The sequence below is a fragment of the Mus caroli genome, unplaced genomic scaffold (genome assembly GCF_978045245.1).
Source record: "Mus caroli unplaced genomic scaffold, Mus_caroli_1 scaffold_6, whole genome shotgun sequence".
Classification (NCBI taxonomy): domain Eukaryota; kingdom Metazoa; phylum Chordata; class Mammalia; order Rodentia; family Muridae; genus Mus; species Mus caroli.
Window position 1 is genome coordinate 95,629,052 of NW_028227261.1, and position 8,176 is coordinate 95,637,227.

At 46.7% G+C, this 8,176-nt stretch overlaps 1 long non-coding RNA gene across 2 annotated transcripts; it reads left to right on the forward strand.

Moving 5' to 3' along the window:
- The first annotated feature begins 4,150 nt into the window (after window positions 1-4,150).
- On the forward strand, window positions 4,151-5,382 carry LOC110293801 (uncharacterized). 2 transcript variants are annotated; one of them, XR_002377851.2, is made up of 3 exons: window positions 4,151-4,256; window positions 4,762-4,834; window positions 5,180-5,382. It is a non-coding gene; the product is annotated as an uncharacterized LOC110293801 (long non-coding RNA). The 2 variants fall into 2 exon arrangements; XR_002377852.2 differs by having other exon boundaries at window positions 4,762-4,822.
- Window positions 5,383-8,176: the final 2,794 nt, after the last annotated feature.

Consider the following 8,176-nt stretch of genomic DNA (forward strand, 5'->3'; position numbering starts at 1 on the left):
TGCGGGACTTCCTGCTTGAAGGGTAGACAAATCAAACTGTGTTCATGGAGTAAGCATTTGGAGGTAGTACAAAAGTCCTTGTTTGTTTTCTACATAAGAGAGTAAATTAAATTAGTCTTGTGGTTTGCTGTTGCTGTCTTGAGATAAGGTTTTTCTTTGTTGCCCTGGTTAGACTGGAACTTGCTATATAGACCAGGCTGGCCTTGAGCTCACAAAAATCTTCCTGCCTCTACCTACCGCCCCAGTGCTGGGATTAAAGGCAGGTGTCATCACACCCAGCTAAATTTGTCTTCTTTAAGTGGTGTGAAAAGAAAATTCTAAAACATACTGTTACACTTACAAAGTGAACGTCAGGTTTTCCAGGCATTGTGTAACCGAAAAGGAAACATGTCGGTAACAATTCTTTCTAAAGCCCTGGCTCCCATTTAGGGTAAGAGGGAGCTAAGTTCAACAGAAGTTTCTTCCACAGTTCTTGAGCACCCTGCTGAAACTTGGCTTGGAGGAAGCATGATGACAAGTATGGGCACGCTGGAGCTCCCATCCCCCACAGCCCGGCCCATGAACCCTGCCCTGTGCATTCCTCACTCATTCTCATTCTGGTTATCACCCGGCCCTGTACCGGTACATCAGGTTCTTTCTATCCTAGGATCTACTGTAGATTCCCAGCTTAGAGCCCAGGCTGCCATCATCAGTGTATTAGCCCTGCATCCCCCACATCCTCCTCTTCCTCCCATCCACTGGGGCTGCTTTTTCTGGAAACAAGCTTAAAAAGAGGAATAATAAAATTCGAGTTAGGAATTAGGTTATGGGATACCTTCTTCATGTATCTTTGATTGATTTTTTCCCCCTGCAATTTCCCTAGGGAAAGGACTCCATAGATTTAGAACCATTCAGTTTTTTGCCTGAAATATCTGACCTGAAACTTTGCACTGGCCCACAGTTATAGTTCTATAACCCCATCTGTTTCTTTCAAATCATGCAATGGAGTTTCTATATGTAGTCACTCTGTAGACCAGGCTAGCCTTGAACTCAGAGTTCTTCCTGCCTCTGTCTCCTGAGGGCTGGGATAAAAGGTGTGCATCCCTAAACCAGGTAATAACACTCCTCCATTCCTCTAGCTGTTTTATCTGTGGGGTTCTGATTTGTCCTGAGGTAACACTGTGATGAGTTTAGACCCTTCACCAGTTTCCACGGACAGCTGAATCATCCCAATATTTAGAAATAATTTTAAATGATTTTTCTAATTATCAAGGAATTATAGTCTCTTCTCTTTAAAAGAATGGTTACCCTTATTTATTTTGTGTGTTAAGGTCAGAGGACAACCTGCAGGAGTCAGTTCTTTTCCTACACCCATGGGTCACCGGGGTCCAAGCCAGGATGACAGGCTTGGCAGCAAGCACCTTTACCCACTGAGCCACCCCAGCAGTTCCCTTCTTTCCTTTTGGGTGAACTAGGGAACTCCATCCATATTCTCTCAAAGTAGTTCACTTCCTTCTTTGATGCCTTGGATCTGCCAATATTCATTTCTAAGGAAACTTCAGCTTTGACTCTATATGTCGGTTTTAGCAAACTTTTCCTTGACAAAGATGACTCCTCTTAATACGAAGTGTGGCCCATAGTTTTAGAAGTGGGAAATATTCCATTTTCTTGTGTAGAGCCTCTTAGCTTCATACAGAATCAAAACCAATTCTTGCTTTGCAAGAGAGAAGGAATACTGGAAGTAGCCCAGTGAAATTAGAAGATTAAGACGAAATCCTTTCAGGAGAGCAGCCTCCTGTTATCAGTAGCAGAAAGATGGACACAGGTGCAAAGAAGTTTGTGAGCTCGATCACTAAAAGCTGAGATTTTTGATCCATGATTTTGATGTGTTCATGAAGCACAAGGTCCAGAGATCAGCTGCTGAGAGCAGAAGCAGAACCCAGGTGGGAGAAAGCATGTGGAATTCTTGCGTGCCCCTATGTTGTTCATGATTAGAGGAACACCGGTCAGTCTAGGCTGTGTGGTTTACTCTAGAACTATTCATCTGCGCACAGTGTGGAGGAGGGGAGGTGTGGAGGAGGGGAGGTGTGGAGGAGGGGAGGTGTGGAGGAGGGGAGGTGTGGAGGAGGGGAGGTGTGGAGGAGGGGAGGTGTGGAGGAGGGGAGGTGTGGAGGAGGGGAGGTGTGGAGGAGGGGAGGTGTGGAGGAGGGGAGGTGTGGAGGAGGGGAGGTGTGGAGGAGGGGAGGTGTGGAGGAGGGGAGGTGTGGAGGAGGGGAGGTGTGGAGGAGGGGAGGTGTGGAGGAGGGGAGGTGTGGAGGAGGGGAGGTGTGGAGGAGGGGAGGTGTGGAGGAGGGAAGGTGTGGAGGAGGGAAGGTGTGGCAAAGGTAGAGGCTGCTTCATTTCTGCTAGGCTGTCAGGATGGCTGATGAGGTTGGGGGTAAGTGGGGGAGCAGAGAGGGGAGAAAAGCATAGAAGCTAAAATCACCTCCCTGGGAGTACTGACATCTGAACTAAACCAAATGCACAGCTCCCCCACTCTTACCGTGCTAATCAGCAGACAGAAAGGAAAACACCTCATACGTTGTAACAGTCTGAGAGGCCAACTCCCAACAGCGGCTGCTTGTCCCCACTGCCTGGCAGGGGAAGGGAGGCAATTAGCGTCACCAACCTTGAAGTTCCAGCTCCAGCAAAACCCAGTCTCGGACAGGAGGACTCATCTAGGAACCATTTCTCCTTTAAAGCCTTCCAGACAGATCAAAGAACATTAGATTCATTTGACAATTCTCCATCCTAAGCAAAGCTTTTAGCAGGTTTCATTATCAGAATAAAAAAAAAATCTCACTTCTAACTCTTAGAAACAGAACATGGCGGGGGCCAACAGGGTAGGGTGTATGAGGCACAGAACTGACCTTGACTAGAGAAGGTGAGAGGATGCAAAGGCTGGAGTTTGTGGTGAAGTTTGCCATCAGAGATGGACCAGAAGATGACACTGATGGTGAAAGGAAATAAAACTTGAGACCTGTGATTCATGTAATGTATGTCAAATAGCCCAAAGAGTTGTTTGTGAGCTTTGAAACCTGGGGCTGAGAACATAGCAGAACAGACCAGGACATGCCCGGGCAGGCCCATCGCTTCCCTATCTCCCACCCCTCTGACCTCAGGCTGCTGATGTTTAAATGGACCAATCATGTAAAACCGCGCCAATTCCTCCCCCAGCCCCACTCCTTTTCTATAAAAACCCCTAGCTTCCAAGCCTCGTGGTCGAATCCACTGTCTCCTGTGTGAGATACGTTTCGACCCAGAGCTCCGCCATTAAAATACCTCGTGTTGTTACATCAAGGTGTTGTGTTCTATTCGTGATTCTTGGGTGCACGCTGAATCGGGAGTTGGGTGGGGGTTTCCCCACTAGGTTCTTTCAATGGCAAGCACAGCCCCCTGATGTGGGTTCAGAAGGCCACCCAGGGAGTGGACCCTGAAGATACTTTGTACCTAAAAGATCCATATTCAAAGACATGTGACAGGAAAGATAAGGGCACACGGGCCATTTAACTTATATACACATATACCTCACACCCAGGTCACTCACTAGTAACAAAGCAGGATCAACATTTACCTGTAAGCTTTAATTTTTTCAAAACCTACTTTTAATATGGGTTCTCAATTGCTTTACCCTCCCTTCTAGCCCACCACCCACCAGAGGTAGTGGAAAAGAAAGGTTCTTAGGATACAGGGGTGGGGGATGGGGAGTGGACCTGTTTAGAAATTGTTCTTTGGGGCAAATCCCTCTGCGTTGCCAGAAGCCAGCAGTTCATTCCCAGGATTCAGCAGCAGCAGCTTGGTCGGCTCACAAATACTTCACAAATATGCCAGCAGTCCAGTTCAGTAGTGTCGGGTAGCAAACACCAATCAGCAGCAGTGGCACAGCCCAGCAGAAACAGCCAGGCCTCCGCTGAATTGGCAGGAGTCATCAGGAGTAATTAGGACCATCAGGGACACCAGAAGTTCTCTGTCATGCCTCTCTGAACGAAGCAAAGATCAGTGAAGACAGGAGACCAAGAAGTGTTACAAAGCTAGCTATGCAAGCAAGTCCCCTATCACTGTCCATTGGGTCCTATTTATTCTCCTTCCAAACATTACATGTCCACAGGTCTTGCCTCAGCATGTGAGTCTGTCAGCAAAACGACACTTGAGTCTGCATCATCTGACATCACTCTGCCAATCGGCCTGAGTCCTTGGAAGCGGCAAGAAGCCTCCAGAGCACCACCAGAAGGTTTTTGGTGCGTTTTTCTCTATGGAGACACGAAAAACAGAGCTTGGCTACACATTGTAAGGCGAACCAATACATGTGTGTCATTAGCAAAGGATCCTTCATCACACATCCTTTCATGTGCTTGCTTTAGCAGAACATCCTTTCACTGTGTCTGCTTCAGGAAAACAGTCCTTCACATGTTTTCCCCCAGCAAAGACACCATCTGACACAACTGACTTTCCAAAGAACCCTTATGTGTCCAATTCATTTCCCTGTCTCTCCCTTCTGTGGTCTAAGAGTCTGCATATCCTCAAATACACTGAAGGCCTAACACTGAATTGTGGAGACATTTCTGAGGTGATAGGTCCTGAGGGTGGAGCCCTCATGACTGGGATTAGTGCCCTTAACAGAAGAAGCCTGAAAGACTTTCTCCCCTCTCTGGTAAGTGAAGACACACAGGCAGCGTCCCTGGAACTGCTATGTAGATCAGGCTGGCCTGGAACTCACAGTGTTACTTGTTTTTTGGTTTTCAGTGTGTATGAGTGATTTGCCTGCAGAAGACATCAAATCCCCGGGAACTGGAGTAACCTAATCGTGAGCCACCCTGTTAGTTTAACTTTTGACCCTCAGAGAACCGAAGTAGGTTTCTGTTTCCTTTCACCTCACACACTCATCCTTTTCTGTTGAGAACACCCAAAAATCTATCCAGTAGTTGGCTCTGAGGCCATTTGTAGTTTGACAGATCCCTGAATCCACAGTCTGTGTTCAGACCCCAGCAGCTCTTTCAGCCTTGTCTGTTGTAGCTAACCCCACACTCCTCTCCACAGTAACGCAGGGTCATCTGTTGTCATGTTTCTTTTGTTCTCTTGTTCTAGAACAGTCTCTAAGTCTTTCTCTGTCTCCCATGACCTTTACGCTTGGAAAGATTAAAACACACTCTTTGTTTTACAGGGTTTTGAACACGAGTTTGTCTGCTTTCTCCTCAAGTTCCAACCCCAAGCTATGCATTTCTGTCAGGATACCGTGAATTGTTGGCCCATGCACTCTCTCAAGACCGACTATCAGAAAGCACAAGATAACACACCTGTTTGACTCATATTACCAGGTGGACTTGGGTCATTTCTCTGCCAAGACTTTCCCACTGTAAAGTTACCTTTGTCCCCTTAATAAACAATCTGCGAAGGTATGTGTCAATATGCAATGCACAAATACATCTCTCTCATCAGCCTTTCACCTATATGCTCCAGCTCAAGGTCTATTTTTATTTTTCTCTGATTTTTTTCCTAAGACATAGTTTCTCTGTGTAACAGCCCTGGCTGTCCTGGAACTCGCTCTGTAGACCAGTCGACCTTGGACTCACAGAGATCTGCCGCCTATACCTCCCAAATGCTGGGATTAAAGGTGTGAGCCACTACCGTCAAACCACCTGAATCAATTATTACTATAATAGTCTCAGAATTGTGCCATTTCCATTCTATCCTCCTGGCTGCCATCAGTGGCGGACACTGTGCTTTAGGGAGATCATTTCCTTACATCGGGATTAGTGAAATTGTAATTTATGGATCAGCGTGTCTTTATTGTTGGGTTATATGGGTACTGACTGCCTGCTCCGATGTTCAAGCTATCTTTTATTTGGTCAGTGGAAGCTCCCAGAAAGCAGCTGTGTCCCCCTGACAGACACCGCTCCTTTTCTTCTCTTTCACACACTTAACTGGCCATACGCCTCCTTACTGATAAAGGGGCCCCAGCCCAAGTGGGGCTGTAAGAGGGCCTGCTGCCGAGTTACAAAAACTCTAGGCAAGGGATAGAAGGGTGGGAGAAGAGCTCAGAAGGGAAAACCAGAGAGACACTCCTCCAACCCTCAGCAGGTTGCTCACAGAAACTTCCAGAAATCCTGCAAGTACGACCTTCCTTCAGTTTGCTCTTTCCTATGAGAGGAGTCTACTTTACCATGGGGTTGGGAGGGAGGTTGGATGCCCAGGGGAAAGTGTCAGCCCAGAAAAGACTAACCAGGTGTCTTAATCAGGGTTTCTATTCCTGCACAAACATCATGACCAAGAAGCAAGTTGGGGAGGAAAGGGTTTATTCAGCTTACTCTTCCACACTGCTGTTCATCACTGAAAGAAGTCAGGACTGGAACTCAAGCAGGTCAGGAATCAGGAGCTGATGCAGAAGCCATGGAGGGATGTTCTTTACTGGCTTGCCTCCCCTGGCTTGCTTAGCCTGCTCTCTTATAGAACCAAGACTACCAGCCCAGAGATGGTCCCACCCACAAGGGGCCTTTCCCTCTTGATCACTAATTGAGAAAATGCCTTACAGTTGGATCTCATGGAGGCATTTCCTCAACTGAAGCTCCTTTCTCTGTGATAACTCCAGCTGTGTCAAGTTGACACTCCAGTCACAGCCCTGCTACCGACTTGCTACGCAGTCTCTGGTCTGTGCTGCTTTGCCTTTTGCTTTCCTGGGGCTCTGGGGAGGATAACAGTTCTGAGGACAAGAAATACTGGACACCAAGGGCTACTCTGGTGCAAGATTCACAGCTGAGGTGACACCGCCAGCTTCTCATACACTCAGACATTGCAAGAGGCTCTCCAGATGTGGGATCCCTCGTGCACTAAGGTTTCCCCGCAATTATAAAAATAACTTCACACATTGGTTTTTAAAGATTTAAGTGTGTGTATGTGAGAGAGAGAGAGACAGAGGCAGAGACAGAGACAGAGAGACAGAGAGAGAGTAAGTGCTCGAGAGTGCTCAAGGTCAAATGCCCAAGGGGCCAGAAGAGGTTGTCTCCTATCGCTTGCTTCCCCTGGAGCTGGATTTCAGATGGCTGTGAGTTGAAGCCGACGCTGGTCCTCTGGAAAAGCAATGCATGCTCTTAACTGCTGAGTCACATCTCCAGCCCTACGAATCGACTCTATCTGGTTTCACAACATCTCACCAGACTAGTGAAATACAGAGGTTGTCATGAAGAAAGGGAGACACACCTGTAAAGTTTCTAAATAGAACATTCACAAGGAATTCCTACCACGTTGATAATGGCTTTATCACGTGGGCTCCACATATTGTCTTACCTGGGTTACTCGATGGGAAGCTGTCTATTATTACTCGGGCTATTTTAATGGTTTAAGTTACTTGTTCTCTCAGGTCACTAGACCAGGGCTTATTGAAAACCTAAGGGCGGATGCCTGAATCTTTTCAGAGCAAAGTAAAGGAAATCTTTCTCCTCTAGCCTTTGTTCCATATCCTAACTCCGAGAATTATGTATTCACCATGACTTAGTACTTCACCATGACTTAGCACAATCTCGATGACTTATCTGCAGTCATGCAGACTGGTTAAGTCAAAGTGATTGCCAAAGCTATGGTTTTGACTTGGCACAGTCCATGGTTCATTCTGTGGCTATAGATTAAACCAGGCTCTCATGCACAATAATTAATTCCTTCCAGCACTGAGCTCCACCCCGGCTATGTCGAATCCCCATGTGCTATTTCCAGCTAGTGAGTACTGAGCTACCATGTGTTATGGGCACTTTGTTTCTGAGATTTTTCTCACTGGCTGCTTTATTCTCTTTCAATACCCCAACCATAGTGTTTTAAAACTATGTCATTAAAAGTGTTTGTTAGTAGTCTTGTTGAACTTTCAAAAGCCCACACTAGGCCCAGGCTCTGTCTGCTTGCTCTCTCAAGATCAGGATGTGAGCTCTTAGCTACTGTTCTGGTGCCATTCCTGCCTGCCTGCTGCCACACTCCCCCGCCATGATGATCATGGACTAACCCTCTGAAACTGTAAGCAAGCCCCCAATTAAATGCTTTCTTTTAAAAGTTGTCTTGGTCATGGTGTCTTTTCACACGAACAGATCGGTAACTAAGATAACAGACTTAGCCTTGTGCTTCCCCAGGTCAAGTCTGCATTCTATAGTTCAAGAAACCAAGCCCACAAAGTCTTAAA